The sequence below is a fragment of the Rhipicephalus sanguineus genome, chromosome 11, assembly GCF_013339695.2.
Source record: "Rhipicephalus sanguineus isolate Rsan-2018 chromosome 11, BIME_Rsan_1.4, whole genome shotgun sequence".
Lineage (NCBI taxonomy): Eukaryota > Metazoa > Arthropoda > Arachnida > Ixodida > Ixodidae > Rhipicephalus > Rhipicephalus sanguineus.
In genome coordinates, this window is record NC_051186.1 from 140057743 (window position 1) to 140084683 (window position 26941).

A 26941-nucleotide genomic window follows, 5' to 3' on the forward strand; every position below is an offset into this window, starting at 1 on the left:
CAATTATCGTGCCCCTGCTCAGGTGTCTGTGTTCTTGGCTGAAATTTGTTAGCATTACGCTTCCTTTTCCTTCATACAGCCGAGCAATGCCTCTTGCCTCTTCATACAGCCGAGCAATGCCTCTTCATACAGCCGAGCAAAACGCAATTGCGGCTGCTCCGAGCAGGAGGCATGTTTTTATTAATGAGATGACATTTTATTGCGATAGCAATTATATGGACACTCTCGACGGGTTTTGCCGTCATGTCCCGTATGAAGTCCAAATTGATAGCATCCCCCCCGAGCATCGTATGTTCTACCGCGAGTAAATGCGCGCCAGCGGGGAAGACGAACGTGGCTGAAGCAGAGATCAAACGAGCCGGCGCATCTCCGTCGCTCCGAGGGCGCATGCGATAAAATCACCCCTCTCGGGAGATGTGCCGTCGAAGCAGAGAGGAAACGCCCTGCGCGTATTGAACGTGCATTAAAAGAAGCGAGGGGGAGGCGTCGCTAGAGCTGCAACTCTGAACTTTGATTCTGAGGGCGCGGTCGCTGGCGCGCGCGCTGTCGGTAGCCATGCGCGGGCGCCTCGTATACCCTTCTACGTGCTGCGCTCTCAACGCGAACAGACTGTGCGGAAAGAGCATCTCAGGGGTGGAAGCGGGCTTGAGTGTTTTGGAGCAGCTCAGGGAGCAGGAATAATGCTGTTTTGGAGGAGCTTTGGAGCACCAAAATGTTTGTTTTGGAGCAATGCAAGTTAGTTTTGGAGGAGAACTTTAGGGTCAAACATCACTGTTTAATTTTTTTTTTAATTTCTGGTAAACACAAGAACTTCCTACGATTTTACAAAACATTCAATACTGATGAACCAACCACACTCAACACAAACGATATATATATATATATATATATATATATATATATATATATATATATATGTGTGTGTGTGTGTGTGAATGTGTGTGTGTGTGTGTATACACGCGTACGTGTTATAATTAAAACATCACAGCTGTGATAGAGCAATGACTCAGGAAAACGAGATAAGCGATGTTTTGAATAGCTACACTTGACTAGACTGACAAATGAAAAACGTTCCTGCTATAAAACACACCGTAGCTGACATGAATAACTGAAGACTAGAAGTCAACAAATAATGCTTGCCTTCATGCTAAACTCCATGAGGTTCTATAAAAAATACTTAAGAAAGGTTATTGTCCCACCATTAAAGAGACACAGCCGACATTACAACACAGAAAAAACAGAGATCTTTCATTGCTAAACCTGACTACACTTCAGAGGATTTTTTTTAAGGTTCACACGAGCTACTGCGTACTCGACCACGAGCCGAGCGTAGGTTCTGACGAGCCAAAATCGAACAACGCGACCCATCGCACTGGCCAGACTAAGCTCGTCGCTGCACGAACGCGTTTACATGCTGTATTTATAACGTCTAAGGGCTTGTGTGCAACGCAAAATATTTTGCACATGAAGAGGCACGCTCTCATTAAAAAAAAATGAGTTTCGGAAATGGTCCAACCGACTTGCACAAACTGCATGAAGCCCTATGAGTGGTTTCGCAGTTGGTAGTGGCTTCATTGACCGCAAATGGATAAAAGAAATGTTTATTTCTCATGCAGACCTATGACACAAGATCCATATTACACACTCAGCTATACAGCTGTTTCCTTAATGCAAAGTTTCTTATTAATGGCCGTGCGTTTACGCCCGCGGCAGCTGCTCACACTATCCTCATGCATTAAACTAAATATTCGCAGGAAATAGAACCTTTTCGACATTATGCAGCGTCAACGCACTTATTTGTATTCATGTTCGCAACCCCAGGCCACGATGACAGCAACCGCCTTGTGCGCGCAACGTGCCAAAAAACTCTGTTGCCGCCGGCGTCACAATCGAAATATGGCCAATACTCGGAAAGACTGCCGCTCCGGCGTCCCAAGCAATTACGTCATCGCCACCATCTTGAATATTTTTACTTTTGACTTTTTTTATAGTTCGCACCGCTCACTTTCTTGTAGCTAGCTCCTGTACAGGCTCGCTAGCTTTCTTGCGCCTGGGACAACGTCACGAGAGCGCGCCAAGTGATCGGATGATGATGATAGAAGCTCGCATAGGCGCGGCACGGATGACTGCGGAACATGAAGGCACCAAACGTAGCCTCGGTGATCGGTTCCGGTAGCGCACCGGAGCCCATCGCGGAGGCCAGTGCACCAAAGACCGCTTGGGAGCAGTTTCGGCGCAATAATGCGTTTTAGAGCTGGATGACGCAGCAGAAGCGGACTGGCGCAGCGTGGCGCAAGAGGCGCAGCACTTCCACCCCTGGTATCTCTCCCTGGAGCGGCCGTATTTTGTTACACCAGCGTTTTGTAGAGTTACGTGAGATCGGATGCTTGCTATCGCATTCATTGCTTGACCCTTGCGGTGAAACTGACTTTCTTTTAAAAAAGCAAGCGAAAAATTCGAATCGGTACCCTAGCCCCCGATGACTTGCGCGAAACCATCAGAGCGAATGTGCGGGAACAGCTGCGCAAACTGTTACCTTCGCCGCAGCATCAAGTGGATTCAATCGCCGACATTGTCCGCGAGGAAGTCCGGCAATCGCTTGGAATTCCGGAAGCACCGCAGGCTCAGCGAGAAGCGATGAGTTACGCTAGGGTGCCTCGATGTGCGCTCGCCTCCGCTTCCAGGGTGGAGACACCTTTTGAAAGACTCCGCGCCGCCTGGCGGCCATATTGGTTCAAATGTGTCGGGCGGCGCGCAGAGGCTAGCGCGGGAACGGTGCTGTAAACACGTTGTTCTTGACGTATTGAGACCGGTTCTTTGGCCGCTATGACAGGCTGCTGTGTGCCACTGTGTACTAGTGCACACGCGAAAGGCCAGCGGATGTTTCGCTTCCCTCGTAACAGCGAGCGAAGAAAAAAATATGTTGGTCAAGACAAGTCAGTAGTAATCGATACAAATCAATACTTGCTGATACTCACTCATACCAATTAAGCCGCCGGATTAAACCAGGGTAAGCTTAGAAAAAGCGTAGTTAAGCCAGTATATCGCGGCCTAATTGAGTTTGGACAAGCCAATATAACGCTAGTCGATACCAATCTATACATCAATTGGGATTAGGCAAGATTAGTGGAGATTATGTCGGATCACGCTAATCCGGTCCAAGATGAGATGGCATAGCCATGAGGTCGGTTAGACGTAAGCTATGTTCTTTCGGATTAAGCATGACTAAGTAAATCCGCGTTAAGCTAATCCTGAACGAGTCAATGTTGAGTGAATTGAGAATGACTAGCCGTTTGGGTGACTGCGTATGGTCACATTAAGCCGATCCGATTAAATTCAATTAACCTGGATTAAGGTAGTCCGAATCTTGAACCATCCAATTTTGAGTAAGTTGAGATCGCCTAGCCAGTTGGATGACAGAGTATGGCCACAATAAGGCAATGTGGATTAAGCCGGATTAAGCTAATCTACATTAAGCTAATCACGAGAAAGTGAATTTGGAGTGAGTTGAGATTGTCTAGCCTGTTGGATGCCGGAGCATGGGCAGGTCAAGCCCAACCGGATTAAGCCAGATTAAGCTCATCCGAATTAAGCTAATCTTGAACAAGTCTCTTATCAGTAAGTTGAAATTGCCCAGCCATTTGGATGTCTGAGTATGACCACAACAAGACAACAGAGATTAAAATGTAATTCCGAACCAGCCATTTTGAGTAAATTCAGTTTGCCTAGTCAGTTGGATGACAGAGTATGGCCACAAAACAGTGTGGATTAAGCCGGATTAAGCTAATCCGCATTAAGTTAACCGCAAGCAAGTGAATTTGGAGTGAGATTATCTTGCCTGTTAGAGCTCCATGACCGGGTCATGTTAGAGCTCTAACAGAGCTCCATGACCGCGTCATGGATGTCATGACGTACATGACATGATTTTCATGTTATGAGCAGTCATTTGCATTCATCTTACGCTGTTATCGTGCCCTGTCAATTTTGGTATACTAAAAGTTAACGAAAGAGCCTTTAGAGCTGTATTACCGAGTCATGCATGTCATGGCCTGCATGACATGCATGACATGACTTATGTGTAATTACTAGTCATTTATGTTAGTCATACTCTTTACCGGGCCATGTCAATATTGGTAGTCAACAAGTTAATAAATCCGCCATTGAAGCCCCATGACTTGGACATGTGTCATGGCGCACATGACATGATTTTCATGTTAAGACCAGTTAGTTATAGCAGTTATGCCCTCTTATCATGTCGTGTCAATTATGGTAGACACCAAATTAGTAAAGTGGTTGTTAGAGCTCCATGACCGGGTGATGTTTGTCATGGCCTACATGACATGCATGACAAAGTTTTCGTTTTATGATAAGCTATTTATCTCATTCACAATATCTTATCATGCCATGTAAATTTTGGTACTCATCAAGTTAAAAAAACCTCCATTAGAGCTCTATGACCGGGTCATATATGTCATGGCGTACATGACATGCATTGCATCTTTTTGGTGTTATGACAAGTCATTTTCTTCATATTAGGGGCGAAGCTCCTTAAAGCGGCACCCGTTCGTCCCCGTCGTAGTGCGTAACCAGTCTTAACGCTAGTACCAGATCTTGACCTCCAAGGTGGTGCCGGTGGGAGATTTCTCCTGTGCGTTGTTGAACAATAAAAAATTCGCAGCGTGCGCGTTAACTAAAAGCCGACTTCTTCTGCCTCTCGTTTCCCATTAGCAGCCATTGGCATGTTCCAGTAGGAAACGTTAGTAGAAGTAGAAGTGTAAGTGTTAGCTAAAAGCCGACTTCTTCTGTCTCTCATTCCCCATTAGCAGCCATTGTTTACCTCCAAGGTAGTGCCTGGTGAGATTTCTCCTGTGCGTGATTAAGCAATAAAAATTCACAGCGTACATGTAAAATTAAAGTGAGCTGCAAGTCGCCATGACTCTCATCGACCCTTTAGTATAAACCGGCCCGATCTCACGTCGTTGATGATGTACTGGGCGTGAAGCTGCGCGACGCCGCCGCCAAGATCCTGCCGTACGAGAGTTTCGCCCCACTCATCATCATTCACCCCGTGGATATGCTGTGGAATTTTTTTTCGCTCTTATTATGCCCTGTCAGTTTTGGTATACATAAAGTTAGTAAAGCGGCCGTTAGAACATTATGACTGAGTCATGTGTGTCATGGCGCACATGACATGCTTTTCGTGTTATGACGAGTCATTCATGCTAGCCATACGCTCCTATCATGCCGTGTCAGTTTTAGTACAACATAAAGTTAATAAAGCGGCCGTAAGAGCTCCATGACTGGGTCATGTCTGTCATGACCTATATGACATGCATGACAAGGTTCTCGTATTATGACCAGTCATGTATATTTTCCTCATGCTCTTATCATACCATGTCAATTTTGGTATACGTGAAGTTGACCAAACGGCCATTGTAGCTCCTGGACCATGTCACGTATGTAATGGCGTACATTAAAGGCATGTCATGATTTTCATGTAAGGAGCAGTCATTTATGTTTTTCACATGCTCTTGTCGTGCCTTGTCAATTATGGTACTCGTCAACTTAATCAATCGGCCGCGAGAGCACGAGGACCTACGCAGCCAATGAGATAGATAGACCGATAGATACGCTCTAAATGCCTTTATTTCGCCATCAAATGCTTCTTGCGTAATAATTAGTGCCTAATCTATTTGTTGCCATCATTATATGTGCAAGCCCTAATAAAACTGAGCCAAATTACCGCGAAGCGTCCCATCTTTGCATGACAGCAGGGATGCAACAGCCTAAAGAGGATTTGGAGCAATTTTCGGAGCAGCAAAATATTGCTTTTGGAGCACAAAAATTTAAATTTGGAGCAGATTAAGAAAAAAACCTGAAATCGTGTTTTGAAATCCCGAATTTGGAGCAGTATAACAAAGAAGGCTTACTTTTAGAAAAGAAAACAAAAATACGCACAAACCACTCAACATCAGCTAACTCGTGCACAGTGCACGTGAACACTCCTATTTCAATAAAAGCAGTGTGTTGTGCCACCCCACAGTGCGAACAATGACTAAGTCCACATTAGCAGTTGCAGTGCCTGTCGAATTATTTGACAAGCTCTGGAAAAATGCTGATGTGGACCTGTGCACCTGGCAACACCGAAATTCGGGAGATTCGTAAAGCAGGAGCAAGTGGGGGTGGCGAAAAAGGAAAACTGATGTACGTTTTTGTCTACTGTTTCTCAAAGCCGCAGAAACACCATACACAGAAGCTCCAAATAATTACCAATAATTTTTAGACGTCAGCGATCATACTAGTACTCGTAATTAGACGGCGCGTGCACGAATGAGTAATTAAGGAACAAAATATGCCGTGTGCGTGACAGCTGGTTATAATAGCCCCTTCTAAACCTTAGTAAACTGTTCTGCAGGACACTAGTGTACTGCGGCAAAGGAGGCTTAAAAAGCGTTCTGCAGGCAATAAAACAAGCATCAGGAAATTTGAGAACCACTGACCTTTTTCATTGCGATAGCAATTATATCTACACTCTCAGTGGGTTTTTGCCGTCATGTCACGTATAAAGTCCAAATTGATAACATCCCCCGCGCATAGCATATTCTACCACGGGTAAAAGCGTGCGAGTGCGGGCGACGATCGCGGCTGAAGCAGAGATCAAACGAGCCGGCCCATTTCCCTCGCTCGGAGGGCGCTTGCAATAACACCAATCCGCTCAGGCCTGCCATCGAAGCAGAGAGGAAACGCCCCGCCCGTCTTGAATGAGCGTGAAAAGACGCCACGGGCAGGGGTCGCTCGAGCAGCAACTTTGAACTTTGATTCTCAGGGCGTGATCGCGATCACTATCTCGGCAGCCATCAGCGGGCGGCTCGTATACCATTCTATGTGCTGCTTTCTCAATGCGAAGACACTGCAGAAAGAGCATCTTTCCCTGGAGCGGCCGTATTCTCTTGCACCAACGTTTTATAGAGTTACGTGAGATCGGATACAAAAGTTTGCTGCCAGCCTCACGTTGTATAACATTACAATTTGTTGCTATCGCATTCATTATTTCGTCCTTGCGGTGAAACTGTGACTCTTTTCTTTCACGGAGGGGAGGGGGGTTAGGGCTAAGGTCTGCGCGTCTGTATTGATGATGCCCACACTGCAGATCACCAACGCGGCTTTCATTTCTCGCTAAAATTTGCGCAACTGAGAAAATATTGAAGCTGGTCGGGCATTTTGGCGCTGCGAGGCGCAATTTCAACAAATTTCACGATTTCGGCTCAGCTTGGCGCAAGAATAACGAATTGTATCAAATTGGCGCAATTGGCGCAGCTGTTGCATCCCTGTGACAGACACTGCCACCAAACGCGAACGTTTGAACCAATATGGCGTCCACAAAAGCAGTGCCTCCACCGTGCTCCGGAGGAGCACATCGAGGCACCCTAAGTTACGCCAGTGCCACACGCCGCGCCGTGCCCGCGTCAGGAAGCTACGCCGCCCCAATTCCGTCGACAGCCCCCGACTCCACCTCGCCCACTTGTCGGCCAGCGCTACCCACCGAGGAAGACGGACATTTGGCGTGCCCCTGACAACCGCCCGCTCTGCTAACACTGCGGGGAAGCCGGCCGGACCTACCGCCTCTGCCAGTACCGACAGATGGGGCTACGTTGTTTCGCCGTAAACGCACCGTGTCCACAGCGGGGTAAACGACCACACCACATCCCAGACTACCTCGCAGGAGCGCAATGGACCCCCCGAGGACCTTCCCGATCGCCGTCGCGCGGCCGCTACGTCTCTCCCCAACGCAGACCATACTCTGGCCCAACCCGGGGCCGGTCACCTAGCCCGTATCCGGAAAACTAAGGGCACCAACTGATGGAGGTGCGGTTACTGTATGACGAAACACCGAATATCCTCCGCCGACAAGTATTGTTCCTACAATCAAACTGCATGGCCACAGTATTGACTGGGCCAGTTTGGTGTTCCCACAATCAAACTGGCCACAATATTGAGTGGGACGCAGCAGCTATCATCGCAACGGAAATACATTTATCTGCCCGTTCGCTTTAAAGGGGCCCTGCAACACCTTTCTTAGTTATATTGGAATAGTCTCATTATTGACGTATGACTCTTCACGAGTCATATGCCGCAAAAATTTTTCGAATCCGTCAAGTCTAAGTGGTGTTACCAAATTATAGAGATCACGTTCCGCAGCTTTCTCCCTCAACTCAACGCCGCGAGCGCGCGGAAAGCTGCGCGGGTCGTGAAGGGAGGGAGGACGGAGGTGCGAGGAGGCGCCGAAGAGCTACGTCAGCGCCGGCAGCATTTTTTCTCTGCCGTCTCGGCGCAACCACGTGGTCTGTGGCGCCACTTCCGGTCGGCTTGCGCGCTCGTCGTCGTCGAGCGGAGGCCATCGCACCGTGTATCGCGTGTGCTTGAAAACTGCGAGTCGGTTTGGTAATGTTGGGTGTGCACCTCGAACTGCCGTAGTGTTTTCATCGCTCTGCCAACCATGGACGCAAACCTGCGTGCGCGTTTGGAACGAATGACAGCTGAGATGGGTTTCGACCCACACTCCGATACACCGCCTCGTCGCACTGCTCGCGCTTGAATCGTATTCAACACGGCAAAGCTGCGTGCACCCTTCTCCCAGTGGCGGTACTTCGATGCTGTTTGCTCTTCGAATGCGGGCGCACAGCGAGTGCGGGCTGACAACAAAGAACTAAAGACTAGAAGAAAGGATCGTGGGGCATCGGGCCGGCGCGGACCCATCCCCCGGCTGTCTGCAGCTACCGTGAAAATGCGAGTCTGCTTGGTTGCTGTGTCGCGGTTTCTCGGGAACCTGAGACTACGGGGAGGATACGCCGAGGTACGGCACGATGACATACTGAACAGACAGCGAACGGGACTCTCGCCATACAGCGAACACAGGTATCCTAAGCTAGCCGGCGCCAGCATTGTCATCGGAGAAATGCTGCACCGCTGCACTGTAAAAAGTTCACCGTAGTTTTTACGGTGAAAGCACTGGCAGCTGATGCTGCCAGACATTTACCGTAAAAAAAACTGCGACCCGTATTTCAAGTTTACGGCATGCATGCCGTGTATATAATGATATCGTGTAAAAAAAATCTGGCCACTGTTTTTTCACTCCACAATACTTTTCCAGTAAAAATAACCACAGCCCGTAAAATCTACTTTGCACCAATTTCGTGTTATCTAGTGTTTAAGCCGTTAAATGTACGGTGGTTACACGGTATATTCATCGTTACACGGTGGCGTGTAAAACACGGTGGTGTGTAAATTCATCGTTAGACAATGCTGTGTAAAACCCCAGCAGCAACATTTTCTCGTGTTGTAGCAGACTGTAAAATATGGAGTGCACTGTGAAACATGCATACCAACATTTTCTGACTTTCTAACCTCTAGGCCGTAATATACGACGTGCCCTTTGAAATGAGCACAACGACATTTTGCTGGTTTTCTAGGTTTTCAGTGCAAAATGAAGACTAACATCCCTTTTGCGTATAGGCAACTGTCTGCCCATACTACTGGAACGTAACTCATGCAGATTTGTCAACTTAGGTGATTTGTAATGTACACAAAAGATATTCTCGATCTTCAATGCCCACGCTATTTCATGGTGTGAAATTCATTCGACCTGATTAACACAGTTGCAGCGCTGCTGTTTTTCTACTATGCAGCCACGTATGGCACACTGACTAAGCCTAAAAACTGCATGCTTGGATTGGGACACTGCTGTAATATGGGAAGTGTAACTATGCTGTGCAGGAAGACAATGCAGAGGAAATGGGCAATACTGCTATTTATTAAAGTTCTCCACACACCTGGATTCTGCATTTGGCATATGTCCATTCCAGGCACAATAAATAACTTTATCATAATCTCTTTGTAACAGTTTGATCTATCTTGTACATTTTTAGGTGTTCAAAAATCTGCAAAAAAGAAAAGAGCGTAAGACAATACAATATACTGCTCTTCGTGGAGAGACTATATAACACTACCTACGATGTGACTTTTAGGCTATGGAGGTTTAACTTAGAGTACTCAGGCTGTTAGCATATAATGAGCGGCCACAGCAGAATGCAGCATTGAAATAGTGGAGTGATTTCAGACATAGATCTTCTCACGGCACCTTTATATGAAAGAAGAAATCGGTTATAAAGAGACAGTTGTCTTAGTACCTCAGTCCGTGCTTTACTTCTATCATCAGCTTAAACATGTCTACTCTGAACAAGGCATCTCGAACTTTCCTTCTATTAACCCTTACCTAGTAGTTGCACCAGCCTCAGCGCCCTAGATTTATTAATTTCAGCCTCCCATGTCCTTTTTGTCACCACTACAGCACTTGCTATTGCTTCAAATCCACAGCTTCATCCAAAGTGACGATCTGTTTCTTTTTTTACACTTGATGCACTGCCCATTCATATATTCTATTTAGTTTCAGCAACAACATCATTACTAGTATTTATTTCATAGTTTATTCTGTTCTCTTCCGGCCCTTTCATGTTAATCTTTCATTTAATCTCAACCTCATCTATTATCCTGTCCTATATATGTGAGTAGTGGCAAGCTTTCGTCCTGACAGATACTGGAAAGCCGCGACTATGAGTACCAGCGAAGTGTATTTCACGCGATTCTTAGCTTCTCAATTGTTTCCCTCTTATTGCTTGAGTTAATGGTAACTCCACGGCCAAGCAAATGAACTTATTTATCAGTTCTATTCTTTCACGACTTATGGTTAACTGATGTTCTGTTCCTTACCAGTTGAACATTAGGTTTTCTTCCAACTCCTTGTTAGGTCCACCCTAGTGCTTCACTTTTTTGTTTCACCATCATCCTCTGAAGTTGTCTCGTGATTCAAAAAATAAAACGTTATCATCACAAAATTTCAAATCGCTAAATAATTCACTACAAATTTTTACTTAAAAGACTCTCCAACTCCATTTCTCTGATGCCTCCTGTAAGCACACAACGAATACCATTGCATAGGTAGTCGCTCTATACTAGACACTTTCTCAAGGAGAACTTAGCTTGGGGCACAGTCAGAATAGATATTTGACATATGCTTCATCTGCAGTCTAGTTGCAAAACGATGACCCCCTATTTACATTGCATGGACCACAAAGCATTTTACCTCCTAAACAGGTAACGCAGCTGCTCTCAGGTCACTCCGCATCAACTACTGTCAACTTCTGATGCGTGTAATGAAATGGAAGTAGGTGAACTGACGATAACAAGACTGTGTGAAATTAAATTTATCAGTAAGAGGTAAAAAACTAATGAAGCTAGGGAAGCTACCCAGATGACAAAGTAATCGATGCGCCCATCAGTAATCTGACAGTATAGAAGCCATAAGGAGATTTGAACACCATAAGGAGAATGTCGGAGAACAAAATGGCACAGGCTTACTTAGTTTATCCCTCACGGTTTCTATGTTCCTCTAAGCCAGCATTTCCCTCGCTTTGACTGGACATGTCTTCATAGCAACATTGACGAGCAAAATAGTTTTAGGCAAGGTTGCATTCGCAACATTGTGCATCCATACAGAACTCCTTGAAAATGCACAAGTGGCATCTCCAGCGGAAGCTACTCGGGCATAGAGCGAACCAGGCTGCCCAAAAATTGTGTTTAGATTGTTGGCTTTATTTTTGTACACTTATAAAGCTAGACTTTAGCCAGAAGTTTGAACATGTGAAGTTCATTTGCTGTAGTAGTAGTATGGACAACTGCTATGGTCCGTTGTATTCAATACTTCAACCTCAAGAAAATGCAGTCAGAAATTGTGCTACTCACGTAAATATTCCATTCAGAATCCATGATTTTTTCGTCAAACTGAATATTTTTGGGTTCTCTTTCCTTGCTTTTTTTCTCAGCCTTGCCTCCATGGTCTGGGTTAATACCAAAAGTGCCCTGTGCAAAAGCAGGAAAAAAACAATGCTAAATATTGCAGTAATGAAGCTGCTCATGAGCTTGTACCCAGATTTGTAGTAATTTCCAAAATATATTAAAAAGTTATGCAGGTCCTAAATGTTGAAATTCGGTGTCTCAAGGCTATCCATAAATGTTGTTTATAGAGATATTTCTCCGTCTTAGAAATCACCCAATCTAACATGAATGTTAACCACTAATCCGCAGCAAAGTTTCACTGTACTAGTATTGATTTTATGCTGCAGCAATGACTTAGTGATTTAAGCATCTGCCTCACATGCGGATGGTGCGAGGTTCGATCCCCAGTGTGGCTGGGCGTCCGCCAGTGATGCAATGGGTACAAGCTTCCCTTGGCCTGCTGCTCGGCATATCTGCGGTATATTTGGGAACACTTGGAAAATAGGTCTTATATGTCACATTGAGTTCAGAAACATATCATGCGCCATGGTCCTCTTTGGCCAAGGTTGCTTTTGCACCAATAAATTCTTCGTCATCCGCGGCAGCATTATACTCTTGCCACGTCGCTGACTAGTTACACGCACGCTCACTCGCACCCTCTGCCAACTTGAATTTGAGGATGAAAAGAGCTTCAGAAGAAGTGCTACAGGATGGTAGGACGTCACATTTGGACGTTAAACCTCCGACACCCCTCAATAAAGGCATAATCATCAATATTTAAAAAAAAAGTCGTCTCATTACTGCAACAGCCTATGAGATAGCATTCAGGGCACGTAGTACATATTTATACACTAATACAACCCTGAGAATGTGGATTATGCGACTATTGTAAAGACCTCATTTTTGTTTCAGCCCACGCTGAGAATTAGCATCGAGGATGAACGAGAAAGTACCGAAGTTGGGTGCTTTAACTATGGAACACTGATTATATCTGGGAGCTTAAAAAATGCACTCAGGGCAGAAAGTTGGCGTTCAATGGCAAATTAATGCGCCCTGAGATTGTTCTGTTACTAAAAATTGAGTTTTTGTAAGCTAGAAAAGACAAACGTTTAGTCGAAACGTCACTATACCAGCCATCTCACAGGTGGACTGCAATAATTGTGAATGTGGATCACAGACGGTTGCCAGGCTTTTACTGCCACCTATTTCAAAACAAAAGTCACGGGAACCATCCCCTCATATAAGTAATAAGTTTGAATCAACTCAGAGAGTTTAAATCAAATAGCAGGACAATGTTTTTGAACAATTCTCACAGTAAACACGTATTTTGCGTTCAGACAAACGTCGTCAAAGTCAGAAAGAGACATAGGTGATTTTCACTGACAATGACCATGTGTCCTTAGAGCGGCGTTAAAGTTCCATCACCATAGGTACAGCAGGCTACTATTGGGAGGTGTTTTCAAGAGAAAATCTGTAGGATGCTTGCAGATACAACAGCAAGGACGAGACACCATCTTTGCAGATCTCTTGACACCACAATAAAGAAACAATGCTTATGTTAGCAGCTTTTTCTCTACAAAAAGGAGATGAAAATGCTCTCCAGAAAGATTTAAATACACACCTTTGAACGAATTCCAAAGTAGACTACAATCTTTCAGCATAACAGACGTGAAAGGAAAAATAACTGGTGAATAACATGCAGAATACTGTAGTGACGTTCTCTAGCCGCTCCCAACATGTGGCGATCAGCAACAAGGCACTCCTCTGGGTTCCACAGGTCGCCACCTATAGGGTTAAGAGCACTGACAATGATATGGCATTCTTAATAGTTCAAGTAGTTCCAGTTTTCATTTCAGCATGTATTGCGCAACTAAATGTCAGAAAAAAAATGAGACTAGTGCTAATGAATTGGGCGTACTGACACAGCTCCTGTATCATATGCTGATGCAACTGCAACAAAATGATGCTAAGTGGCTTCAAGTATGATTAGTTTTTATTTCAAGAATTTCGTCACATTTTGGAACATTGAAGAAACGCAACGTGTATTCCTCTGCTTAGTGTGATAACAGAGGAGGTCACATTTTGCAAATATACAACCATCCAGTGCTGAAATACAAATGTATTTTGATAATCTAGGTTAAGTACGAAATAAATGAATTATTCAAGTCACAGCTTACAGTTGCAACCATTTTATTTGCTCTGCATGACTTCAACAAACATCTCATCCAATCGACAAGCATCCAACAGTTAGGCATACGGGCATGCAGTTCGGAAAAATCACCCTGCGAGCTGTCACATTAAAAAGCGTACATTCAAGGCGCAATACATGTAAAAAAACGACGCTAATATCACAGTTAACAGAATATGTACTAAGCGAAAGATACCATTTGACCTCTCTTTCACGGCAGCCTCGGAAAGTCAACGCGAACCAAGACAGTTCAGAACTCGAAGCCGTAGCGCAGCAAAACGCGCACACGTGGAAACTCAAACCTCCTTCAGCTGCTGCTCCAGAAAAAGCTATTAAACATAACTATACAGCATGAGGCAACAAATATTACAGCACTTCAACGAAGAAAAAAAAAATGCTTCCGCAACTATCACCGTTTCATTCTGCTTTTCGTGATGGAAAGAGCGCGAACTCGACGAAACTGCAGCCTACCAAACGTGCGCATATGTGGGAACTTCAAAACACCTTACATTGCTGGCACGCAACACGCCGTTCACAATAACTACATACCTGTTGAATGTAGCGAATATTGACGGCGTGCTGTGTGTGGCCACCTTATAACTGTAAAGGCTCTGTTATACTCCGACGTGCGTTCGCGTCAGCCCGCGGCTGCGGGAGTTGGCGACTTCAGGTTCGTCACGTTACGTTGACGCGAAAACAGAGCACTCTGTAGTACTCCCACTTCCGCGACGCAGTACGCCGCCTTGGCGCATGCGCATTTGAGTGCACTCGGCGTCCCTTCTTCACGAAGAGACGCAGACGGAGTGCAGTCTGGGTAACGTCGCCGGCGCGGAATGCAGCATGTCGCATCTCGCGCCGGCTGCAGCCGGGGCGCGCTGACGGACGCCGGACGCGTCGGTAGCGCCGCGCGTCGGACTATAAAGTGCTGCGCGTTTGTTAGCGTAGCGTCGCTGTGCAGAGCGTGCGCGCGCGTCGACGTTACGCTGGAGTATATCAGCCCCTTAACTCTCGAAGGTTCATATTCACGTTTTCTTGCACTGGCACACACAAGGAAAATAATCGCGCACTAAGTCGGCGCGTACCCATGCAAGGCGAAGTATACAGCAGTGCATGCGGTGCAAACACAAAGCAAGACGTCTATTCAAGAAAGTCATGAGAGCAAGTGCACAAAATCCAGCCAGTGAAGTCAAATGGCTTTCTGATACTTCCAGAGCACACACATCATTCGCATGCATCACTGCGCGATTAAGGTTTGAGAAAAGATTGCGACGTACCTGAAGCGGGAGTACAATACGTGGCCCAACGGATTCCAAACCAGCGCCGATAGCAGAGCCTTCGAAAATGGCGAGACTGGTGACGCATCGGGCGCCGAGCCGGCTGTTCCTTGCCGTATCTGCGCCGCTCTGCGCATGCCCGGTTTCTCGCGAGTACCGTAACACAAGGTGCGCCGGCGCGCCACGCAGTCGTCGCAGCGTCCACGCGCGTGCATGAGCGGCGGGGAACGAAAGGCGAGCGCATGACGCCGCTCCTCTTTCCTTTCTTCTCTCCTAAAAGTCAATGCGCATGCGCGCGGCATGGTATACGGTGAGAATACCGTAGTTTACGTTTACGATGGCGACACCGCCTTTTTTACGCAATATTGGGCGTAAAAATAACGGTCTCTTTTTACAGTGTGCCTCGGTCGGTCGTGAGAACGTGCCGACGATGCAGTTTCCAGCTGACGAGGCAGCACTCGAACGGCTGCCACTCTCAACGGCAAACGGCGATGATCAAAAGCACAGAAATATTCACGATTTCGGCACTGCGCATGGTGAAGAAAACGCAACCGCGCAACTACGAGCAGACGAGCTGTCGGTGAGACCGGAAGTGCTAATATTAATGTTTGTTCGGTGTTTTAACGGCATAACACAATATAAACATACATATTATCTACTTATTGAACTCAAAATTAACAACGAAGGTAATAATGAGGGTGTTATCGCGATTATAAATCAGCCAATGGTGGAACTGCCGACAATCGCGTCATATATTGCGGACTAATGCATCATTTGTCGAGAGAAGAGGAAGCGATTTTCAGCTGACTTTGAGAATTTATTGTAAATTCCAGGCCGCTCGCTTCGCTATTATATTTGGCTCGCGTGTTCTCGGGAGCCTCGACTACCGATTGGCAGCGCTTTTTGACCCTGCTCAAGAAGTGTTGCAGGGCCCCTTTAAGAATCATTTTACATTCAGTCGACTAACCGCACGATAAACAGACCAAAGGGCAATCTACCAGAGATATACACCCGCACGTTGCGCCACCTGACCCGTAAATAGCCGCATGCCCACGCTGACATCTTCATTGTGATCAAGGGACCCGTACGGACCCCGAAACGTCAATGCCTTTTTGTTTTTATTTTACCCTTGGCGAGTGCATGTTTTTTGCACAAACTCTATTTTTTCAATGCCTGGGCGAACGCTATCGGGCCGTCGAGCGCGCGCTCCACCTCCGCCGGCCGCTGCCGCGTGGCGGCGATGCGCGAGTAGACTACGGGAAGCTGGCGCTGAACGGCCGCGTGTATTACAAAGCCCACGAATTCCTTTTTGCACCCGAGCTTAACTGCATTCCTGCTTCTCGCAGGCTTTCACAGGTACAGGGGGATGGAAGGAAAGGTGAACATAGCGGCGCACTGTTTTCATCGCGCTCTGACCGTGGTGGCAATAAAAAGACAATACATGCACTTTGGTTGCACCATGGATGACTGTCTTATTCTCAATCATCCAGGCTTCCACTTAAAAAAATGCGAAACAGCAAATATTGTAGATGCGTCATGTTCGCGTTTGTTTCCATGCCCACTGTACGTATTCCGCAGGCAGTCAGCAGTGCCTCCGGTTCGACACTTGCATTAGAGTTGGATAATTTTCGCGTTCTATGTGCTATTTCAGGCTATTGCAACCACGTCATTTGCATGCATCAGTATGCCATAGTGTTGTGTACCACTCTGCAAAACGAACGCAAAGAAATTACGATTGCCTTTCCTTATTTCCCTTTATTGATAAAGCAGAAAAAAATTCACAGGGTCCCTTATGCATTCACCTAAGACGAATTAAAGGCGAAAGACATCTTCTTTTTCTTCCCATTAAATGTAGTGAACATCTTCTGCTTCCTTCCGAGATATTTCTGCACCTAAAGTGGTTTACTTATACTGCCTCGGAGGCACTGGAAGCTTTCTGTACATTAGCTGGTTATGCACTGCCTCCGTGATCGGTCCATTTTGGCCAAACGAACATGTATATGACGAGGTCACGTTAGGTGACGTCACGATGACGTCACAATATTTTATATGTGACGTCATCACGTAATGATTTCTTGCATCACTCGTATTGACGCCGCCGACGCGAGACGCCGCTGGACGCCGCCAACGGTCAATATTCGCGTTTGATGAGGCATCTAACCCCCGTATTCATAAACGCGCCTTTACTTGAAGCTTCGGCTTGACTTGGTCAAGTCAGCCTCAAGACAGCGCGTGACTTCAAACTCGCCAAGACAGCCATGGCATTTCATAGACGCTCCGAGTGCCTTCCTTCGCCAAGTCAGCGCTTGCTCACGATGCGACGCTACTGGGCTCGAGATTATGATGTTAACTGGAACACAATATCGTTCTTTCTTCACGAAAAAGCAAAGCTAACCACGAAACAGGATGTGGAAATACAACATGTGGTGTAATCCAGCATCAGCAAATGGACACATCGTTAAAGCCGATCCGTAGCAACGCAGCCAAAAAAGAAATAAATAATAACATGAGAGTCATTAATGAATGTCGTGTTGACTGTCGTTTCAAACGAGAAAAACGCCAGGAGCGCTTGTGCTGTTTTCTTTCATAAACAATATTGTAGAACGCCGCCTCCGCGATTAGTTCTGGTAATTCGCTGTTACTACGGTGCGCTGCAGGCATTAATCGCGGAGGCCACTGTGCGAATTTCATGTTTTGTATGTTTTTTGCTTTCCTTTGACGCGCAACCATGGCCTCGGCCCACTCGGCAAAAGGTGTGCGTCTTCTAACGTGGCATCAAAGGTTTTGCTTGAGGAGGCGTTGTGCATGCATACTGAAACGCTCATAGCGTCTCCATGAGGCTACGTCTTCGGTGGTGTGCTGTGTTTCTGTCACCCGCCGCTGCTTCAGATTCGAAGACCGATTCAAGACTGCTTGGTTTTCAAGATTACTTGATGGAGGGAAGCTCGCTGGAAGGACGCGTTTGAAGTTGGGGAGGATTTCTGAAACGCGTTTGCGCTGCCTTGAGGCGTTGGCAAGTCAAGATCAAGTTAAGGAGCGTTTCTGAATTCAGGGGTAAGGCTCTCGCCTTAATACAGTGTTCGTCTGTCGTTCCATGAAATCCCAGCTGCCGCTGGTGTTCGAGAGAGGTGGCTTGGAGTAATTAGGCGGGATAATTGTTCTCCTACTACATGTTCAAACTGCACTAGAATGTGTAGGCGTCATTTACGACCGCAAGATTTCATAGAATATAAGAAGCGGCGGCTCAAGAAGGATGCAGTAGCGTCGGTCTTTGCACACTACTCTTCACCTTCACGTTTGCAGCGCAAGGTACCAAGTGAACCAAGCACAGCAAGTTATTTCTAAATATGACCGTGCTGCGTCCGAACGGTCAACGAATGAATGTACCATAAGCAACGCGGGCTCGCGATCACCACCATGTGCAACGCTGAAATTTGTCCCGAGGCTGAAGAATCGGAGCCCAAGGACACCACATGCGCTACCGGCGACACAAGCGACAGTCATCATGTACAGTGTCACAATGACGCGTGCAGAAGGCCGAGCAGGCTGCCCCATGCGACAGTGTCCAGGTCGACAGCCATTCGGCCTTCACTTTGCCCACTACTGAAAAGATCCAATGGAAGAGAAAATAAACAGAGCTCAGGAGCCAGATATTGAGGCTACAACAATCCGTCGAAAAATACAAAGACGAGCTCAAGCAACTGACTAGAGGCCACATTATTCACGCCTAACACATTGGCTGAGGTTGAGAGTCGGCACTACGACCTTAGATTTGAACAACAGCGCCTGTTCACAAACATAAGTCAGTGTTGCAGGAAGCCTGCCGCATATGCAATTGTTTTTGTTCGTTTTTCGTACCACCACTATTTAATTGCTTTAAGCTCTCAAATGGTGGAATCACCTGGCATAGTTAATTTTCTGCCACCAGCTGTTGCTTTCTCTCGGTGAAAACAAATGTAATTCTCAAAAGCTTCTCAAAGGGAACGGGTGATCACGTATATGCCTGGAAGCAGTCTATAGTGACATTTCGTGCTATTTAGCGCATGAACTCCACGCTTGCGTATAACGTGCGACACCAGTAGACGGTAGTATGCATTGGGGAACGTTAAGCGCCCAAGGTTTCAGTATTAGCTCCTGGCAAATGCTGCTCTCAAAAATCGAGTTTCAGACAGTCAAAACCGACTCTCAGTCAAGCGAACATAACGGTGACAAAACAATCTTCCTCGCATTACGGGCATGCGCTCTCTGGCATCGGCCTAGCAGACGACGCGCGAGCGCCTCGATCAAACAGCCGCGAACTACACATGCCTTTGATGTAGGCTGGTATTCCAGAACGACAAGTGCTTCGTGATTCCCCTTTACAAGTTTTCATTATAACTTAAACAACGCGAATACAGCCGAAAACTCAACCATATAGCAGCTTCGAATGCGGCCACGGCATTCGTTTCGGCGAGCGATGACGCGACGGCCGGTTCCCATTGCGTTCCTCTTCTTCGCCGAGGAACAGAAAGATAGAGGCGCTGGTTCAACAGAAGTTGCATCCGATTCGTAAAATCAGTTAAAGAAAGAAAAAGAACTATCTAGAGCATCCAATATATGGCCGTCACTAGCACGTGAGAGAACACGAGCAATACGCTCCCTGTTGGGTTGGGTAGGGTTAGGTTAGGTTGGGTTGGGTTGCGTTAGGTTAGGTTAGGTAACAGCCTCGATCAGAATTAACGTCAGTGTTTGGGCGAGTGGTAGTTCTTCGTGAAGGAAACTTCAAGAGCGCGGGAAGAAACACGGACGCACGAAAAGAGTGCTGAGACGGACAAGCGCCGACTTTCAACTGATTTTTTTTTACTTTCTTCACATTTATATTCTAATTACTACAAATAACACCCCCTATACTTTCCTTGGCATTGCTGTCTGTTAGTTCTCATTATTATTGTGTCTAACAAAGAAAAACGAGCCCTTAAGAGTAAACTTCTTTCCTTTTTTTATTCAGAAAAGACACATATATGTAGTAAAAAATTGTGCAGCGCAAAACAGCATGTGACTATTACGACGCATGATCGCTAACAAGTGACCGAAATGAATAAAAATAATAAAGTCCATATAACTTTATCTTGCGAGAGCAGGCGCATGCGAAAGATAATCCACTTCCTTTTTGCGCAAGTCAATGCAAGGTATCGTAATGTTCCCACATTCCACCGATGTTCACGTTGGCGTATGTTGAGGCATCTTGACGTTTGGCCGAGGCATTTCTTCCAGCATGACACTGGGATGACGTACACTACGTTGGCAGCACACGGTACGAACGAGTCCCTGTACTTGATCTGGCAGCCGTCTTTTCTTTTGTTAGCGGGGGACGTTAGTTTGCACAGCTTCTCCAGCTTCTGAGGCGCGGAAAAGACAACTTTCACGCCAGTGCCCTGCCCTATCTCTTAAGGCGGTGCGAAACTTGGTTGTAAAAATCAGTTAAAAGTCAGCGTTTGTCCCTGTCAGCTCTCTTTTCGTGCGTTCGTGTTAAATCCCGCGCTGTTAAAAATTTCTTCAGTACAAACTACCAACTCGCCCAAACACTCATGTTAATCGGTTATATCTCTAGTACCGTGGGCCCTTTTTCGTGTTTAACTCTTCATCCCTCCACGCTTGTGACACCAATTTCTTTCGCCGAGTACCGAGCGCGCACGTTTTCGTACATGGTGCGGACCAACGAAGTTCCCACTGAAGTGCTCGGGCTGTTCGTTGGCTTCATCCCGTCGAGAGGACGCCTTCGGAGAATATGCACCGTATTTACTCGAATCTAAGCCGATGTTTTTTTTTTTAAGCGATAGGCGAAAGCGGGGGAGGGAGGGGGGGTTCGGCTTCGATTCGAGTACAATGATTAAGTTTTTTTTTTCTGGCCTTGCGAATTTCGGGGGTCGGCTTAGAATCGGGGCCGGCCTAGATTCGAGTAAATACGGCAAGTTTCTTATTTCCGAGTGGCATTGGCAAGCCCGATTCTACAGAGATGGTATTCGTGCGAAGGTGGTTCAAGAGGAGGGGCATGCGTTCTGCAAGAAGTAAAAAGAACTCTCGCGGCTCTTCGATAACGCAGTGGAACATCTCTGGAGAAATCAACTCACTCAGTTACGGGCCAGTCGCCCGAAGAAGCGCCAGGCTTCCTGCAATGTCGTCCATACGGAGGGAAATGTACACCTCCCCGAGTCCGTCCAGCGTACGCTAGGCCTTGGTCCGATGTTCGCCCTAGAACCCCCGACTAGCTGAGCCTGATCTCCTCACGCTTGTCAGGCAGGTGTCCCAGAGTGCCTCTGCTCACGATGGCGACCGTTGTATTTTCGCGGGTGTGGACGTTATTTCAAATTACAAGCCTATCCGCAACACCCTGCCAGTTAAACAAGCACCCACGTTCTCAGAAACGGGAACCTGTGTGTAGTGTTGGCAGACAAAGAAGACTGTTTTTCGGGGCTCCCGGTCGACGTTCTCCAAGACAAGGGCTAGTGGGGCTCTAGATGCCACGTTCCGGAGCCGTGACGACGTTTCTCTGAGCAAGGTGATAAAAAAGCTAAGCAACTTTGCGAGCAGTTTAAAGGGCCCCTGAAACCAAAAGTGAAACCTCGAAATGTTTGTGTTGTTTGACTTTCCTGTATACAGGGGCACATCTCACCGATTATTAGTGACGAACGTTGCCTTTAACATATCTTAATTTGGTTTTAAAGGGCCCCTGACACCAAAATTGAAACCTCGAGGTGTTTGTGTTGTTTGACTTTCCTGTATACGGGGGCACTTCTGACCGGTTATTAGTGACGAACGTTGCCTTTAGGATATCTTAATTTGGTTTTAAAGTAGGCGTGAGTGCTCACTTGAGTTGGCTGCACCTCTCGACATCCTCGTATGACGTAGATAGAGGCCCCGCGTGACGTTCCACGAGTAAAGCAAGTATTGTGGACGTCACAGAAGGTTTGCGGGACGCACGTGCACAATACGACGACTGGCACCCGGCGAGGCCTATTGTTCCGCACCCCTCTCGCTTTGTTGTCGGGCTGCTGTCGAGGTAGTTTTCGTGAGGGGACCCGCGCTTAACAGGTTTAACCCATACCGAGGCACCCACATACTTTCAATCTCTACCGCGCGCGGGGCCCCGATTTGAAAACCGCACTTTCAACGTCACCACAGCTTGAGTGCACGTGGTCTTTGACGCTCCCCCGCATGGGGCGCTAGTTTCTTGTGGTTTTTAGGCGGGCGTTTTGAAGTGACGCTAAAATGGTCACAATTAACTACGCTAGAATTAATTATACGATACGCTAGAGCATTTACGATTTAACTTGGGGATTACCAGACACAAAGCTACAAATTACAGTAAAAAAGTCACCAACAAAAATTTTGCTGTCAGGGGTCCTTTAAAGTAAGCGCGAGTGCTCATTTGAGTTGGCTGCACCTTGCGACATCCTGGTATGACGTAGATACAGGCCCCGCGTGACGTTCCACGAGTAAAGCAAGCATTGTGGACGTCACAGAAGATTTGCGGGGCGCACACAATACGACGACTGGCACCCGGCTTGGCCTATTGTTCCGCACACCTCTCGCTCTGTTGTCGGGCTAGTTTTCGTGAGGGGACACGCGCTTAACAGGTTTAACCCATACCGAGGCACCCACATACTTTCAATCTCTACCGCGCGCGGGGCCCCGATTTGAAAACCGCGCTTTCAACGTCACCACAGCTTGATTGCACGTGGTTCTTGACGCTCCCCCGCATGGGGCGCTTGTTTCTTGTGGTTTTGAGGCGGGCGTTTTGACGTGACGCTAAAATGGCCACAATTAACTACGCTAGAATTAGTTACACGATACGCTAGATCATTTACGATTTAACTTAGAGATCACCAGACACAAAGTAAAGAAGTCATCAACAAAAATGTTGCTGTCAGGGGTCCTTTAACTTGCATAAGCTAGCTCTCAGCGACGGCAAGGCACCAGCGTGTGCCCTAAATATCCTGTTTCCTGCGAAGACGCATAAACCTGGGGCCCCCTTGCAGGTTATCGCCTCTGAACGAGGAACCTGGCAGAAGTCTGTGGCGTTTTTTTTTTTTTGCAACAACAGCTTGGCCTCATGAACAATCCGTTTCTTTGCAAAAACTCTGTGCCTATCGTTAGCTTTGTGAAGGAAAAGGTCAGATAAAGGATTTAAAGCATTTAGCATCTAGATTAAGGACCTATACTATTCGCAGCATCACAATGAAGTCATGAGCTGCCTAGAGGAGTGTATCCACGCTTTCGGAGCAGTGGCCTTCCAGTGTAAGGTGGGCGTGACTACTGGTGGTTTTTAGATGCGAAGCAGCTTTTGCGCTGGGCTTTGTCCGTAGTTCCATTGGCGACCGTCCGCTTTCTAAAACCTACCATAGCCATCTGTAACATACTGAGCGCGCGCTCTCGCCGAGGAGAAGTCTTCTTCGTCTTGTTTTTCGACCGCCTTGATGATGACACGTGCAGAGCGCGCGCTCGCGCCAAGGAGAAGTCTTCTTCGTCTTCTTCTTCGACCGCCTTGATGATGATACAGTCTAAAAACAAACTCCTGCAGTGAGAGTTATAGAGCTGTGTTACTCCCACAGATCTCATTATACTCTCTCTCAGGGAGGCGCTTTACTCTCTTTTGGCCAGGAGAAGTGAGAAGGCCTTTCACTCCTCCTGGCGAAAGAGAGTAAAGTGCCTGTTTCACTCCCGCATCCCACGAGAGAGTAAAAGGTTGTTTTACTCTCTTGCCATATAAGAGCTTGTTTCAGAGCTTGTTTTAGTCTTGCAACTCCAAATATAAGGAGCTGTAAAGAAAAGTTCGTGCAGTCTAATATCTTTGGGAGTAGCACAATCGATGAAGTGACGGCGATACATTCCTCGTCAACTTATCGCGACGAAAACCGCTGACATGCACAAAGAATCTGCGATCATAAATGTACGCGATTATACTCACACGTACGCACAGTCTGAGTCAAGTCCTAGTTATAAACTGACTAGAGGCGGCACGCCGCAGCGTACGCAATAAAATGCTGTGGACAGAGAGCACGAGAAAAAAAAAAGGGGGGGGGGGCGGACTCTTACGTTTCGTCTTTAAAACGCGAGAGCGATATTCGTACACACCCATGCACCCACCCACACACACACGCACACACAAACACACACACACTACCGCCTTCTCAATCGCTATAGCTTGCCTTCGCTTCTCGATGGAGACGTATACACAGTGCCGCAAGGAAAGCCAAAGTGCAAACGCCCTCTCTCTCTCTTTGCATCTACCTCGAATTTTCGCTCACGACCAACCAACGCTGCTCTTTCGCTCAGAACCAATGACGCCGACGCCGCCGACACCGGAATTCCTGCGAGACGAGCTCTTTGACGCTATCGTGTCAACGCGACTTCCTTCAATTCAAGCGGCCGCTAAACGGGAGGGCTGTTACATGAGCCGCCGAGAAACACGATAACGCAACCTTACGACGCATGCGCGAGCGAGGAAAGACAAAATAAAAACAAAACAGACACACACACACACACACACACACGCACACACACACCAGGAGAGGAGAAGCGTGCGTGCTAAAGTCGAAGTCTCGCCGTCGCCCGGCGCTGCCTTCGCCATTTTCTCCCGTTGCCCGGTCATCGAAGTTTCCGAATTGCTCAGCTGTGTCGGCTGTGCGTGCCCGTGTCTTGTGTGTGCGCGACTGTGATCTCAACGCTGGGCGTGAACGGCATTTAGCGACGGTAGTGCAACATCCCGTACTGTGAGCATGTTCATGTTGGTTTCATGATGGTGTGGAGACTCAAGCGTGCTTGCACCTCCGTGTATGCGTGTTCGGCCAGCACCTGGTTAGGCACAGTCGGAAATGCGAACGGTAAGTGGTGCTTCTGTGTTCTCAGTTTCGCGTCGCTCACGTGTGTAGTGCTGCACAGTGTGTCGCGTGGAAAGTACAATAAAAAGCAGAATGGAAAAGCATTACACGCACATACGTGTGATGCCTGATGCGCGATTAAAAAGCTTTTGTGAAGGCACATGCTTTGCACGGCCAGTCTATCGAAGAGCGGGTACGCCTCAATGAAGACAATTTGTGTATACAATTTCTGTGCTTGCCATAAAGCGTGAATGCGGCAGCGTGCTTTCAGAAAATATAAGCAAGCGAGAGGCCGCGGTTATCATTCCGTCATGTGTGCATTAAGGGCAACTTTTGTTTTCATTTGAATCAGTTGTAGTTGTAGCCTCGGTTGTACGATGGTTGCGGTGCTCGGCTGCCGACCCGTAATTCGATCTCGGCCGCGGCGGTGGAGGCGAAACGCTAAACGCCTGTGTACTCTGCGATGTCAGTGCACGTTAAAGAAAAACAGATGGGCGAAACTTCCGGAGCCCTTCGTTGCACCCTTCACTTATTTAGAAAAACGCCTATTTTCATAATTCATTTTCGGTAAAACAGCCCCCTCCATCAGAATTTCGCTCCCCCCCCCCCTCTTCCCCTGTGGCTACGGGCCTGGCGTACGATATTTCAAAAGTGCCTAATACTAGTAAGTGGGAATACTTTTCGATAACAATTTTGCATTGCGCAATTTGTTTGTCTCTAAGAGAAAAAAGAAACACCATACCATAGGGTAATTATGTCATTAGGTTGGACTGGAGCGAATAAATTGTGCTGCAGAGATATGATTATGGCCATATTGGGTGAAAGTTTTCTGCTAAGTGACAGCGTTTATGGTGAAGCACGTGCATTTTACGATATTGTCACTTAATTAGTGACAATTTTGTGACATAATTAGTGACATCTTGAACTCTCCTGGATTTCATTATTCTCATCGAGTTGAAGATGTCTGAGGTGTGCCAGGCTTATTCAGTCACATCAGTGCAAGTCAGCTGAATGCAATACTGATGGCAGAGGGACAATCATTAAAAAAATGTGACTCTCATAAGACTATTATGAAGCTTTGAAGTAAGGCTAAGCAGCCATTAAACATTATCACAGTTAAAAAAAACTAATGTTCAGCAAGAACAGAACACCTTTCGTCATTTCTTACGGTTTACTTCTGTAAGTCATATGTAAGCTTCCTACCTTCATGCTTCTTGATGAATGTAAATATTGTGTTTAGTGCAGCACCAGAAGCAGTAGACAATGGCACGCAGATCACCAGATGACTCTACGCAAATTCTCAAAGGATGTGCTGTTGTGCACTTTCTCCGTGCTTTATCATGCTTTGCTTGGACTCTTTCATTAGAATGATACACGGTAAACAACTTAATTTATCAGAAACTCAAATGCTGTGTTTTTGACGAAATGGTAGGTGTGGAGTGAACTTGAAACCGCAAGTATTTGCTTTCTAGTCTCGCACAGGCAGTGAAATTTGTGGTTGGCTGTAGTTGTGGGTTATGTTGGCTGTAGGTTGGCTGTAGGTTATGAATGTTTGTGCAGTTGACAACACTACACTACTGAACTTGATGTGTATATATGTAAATGCTGCAAGACTTAAAATGAAGGAAGGAAAGAAAGAAATAGATGGGAAGACAGGCAGGTTAGCCAGTTCTTAAACTGGCTGGCCATGCTGTGCAAAGGAAGAGGGTACGAGGAATAAAGGATAATACAAAAGAAACTTTACAGAAAAAGAACAAAACAGGAAAGAAGAGTATGATGCCTCGTAA

At 46.7% G+C, this 26941-nt stretch overlaps 1 protein-coding gene and 1 long non-coding RNA gene across 7 annotated transcripts in view; both read right to left on the minus strand.

The window, feature by feature from the left end:
• Window positions 1–26941, minus strand: part of LOC119374811 (SH3KBP1-binding protein 1) — a 739328-nt gene that overhangs the window by 58595 nt on the left and 653792 nt on the right. The window lies entirely within an intron of this gene.
• Window positions 9789–15447, minus strand: LOC119374812 (uncharacterized). Of its 2 annotated transcripts, none has more exons than XR_005180324.2 (5): window positions 15295–15447; window positions 13454–13617; window positions 11800–11916; window positions 10768–10964; window positions 9789–9938 (listed from the first exon to the last, which is right to left on the minus strand). It is a non-coding gene; the product is annotated as an uncharacterized LOC119374812 (long non-coding RNA). The 2 variants fall into 2 exon arrangements; XR_005180326.2 differs by having other exon boundaries at window positions 10768–10845; window positions 15295–15443.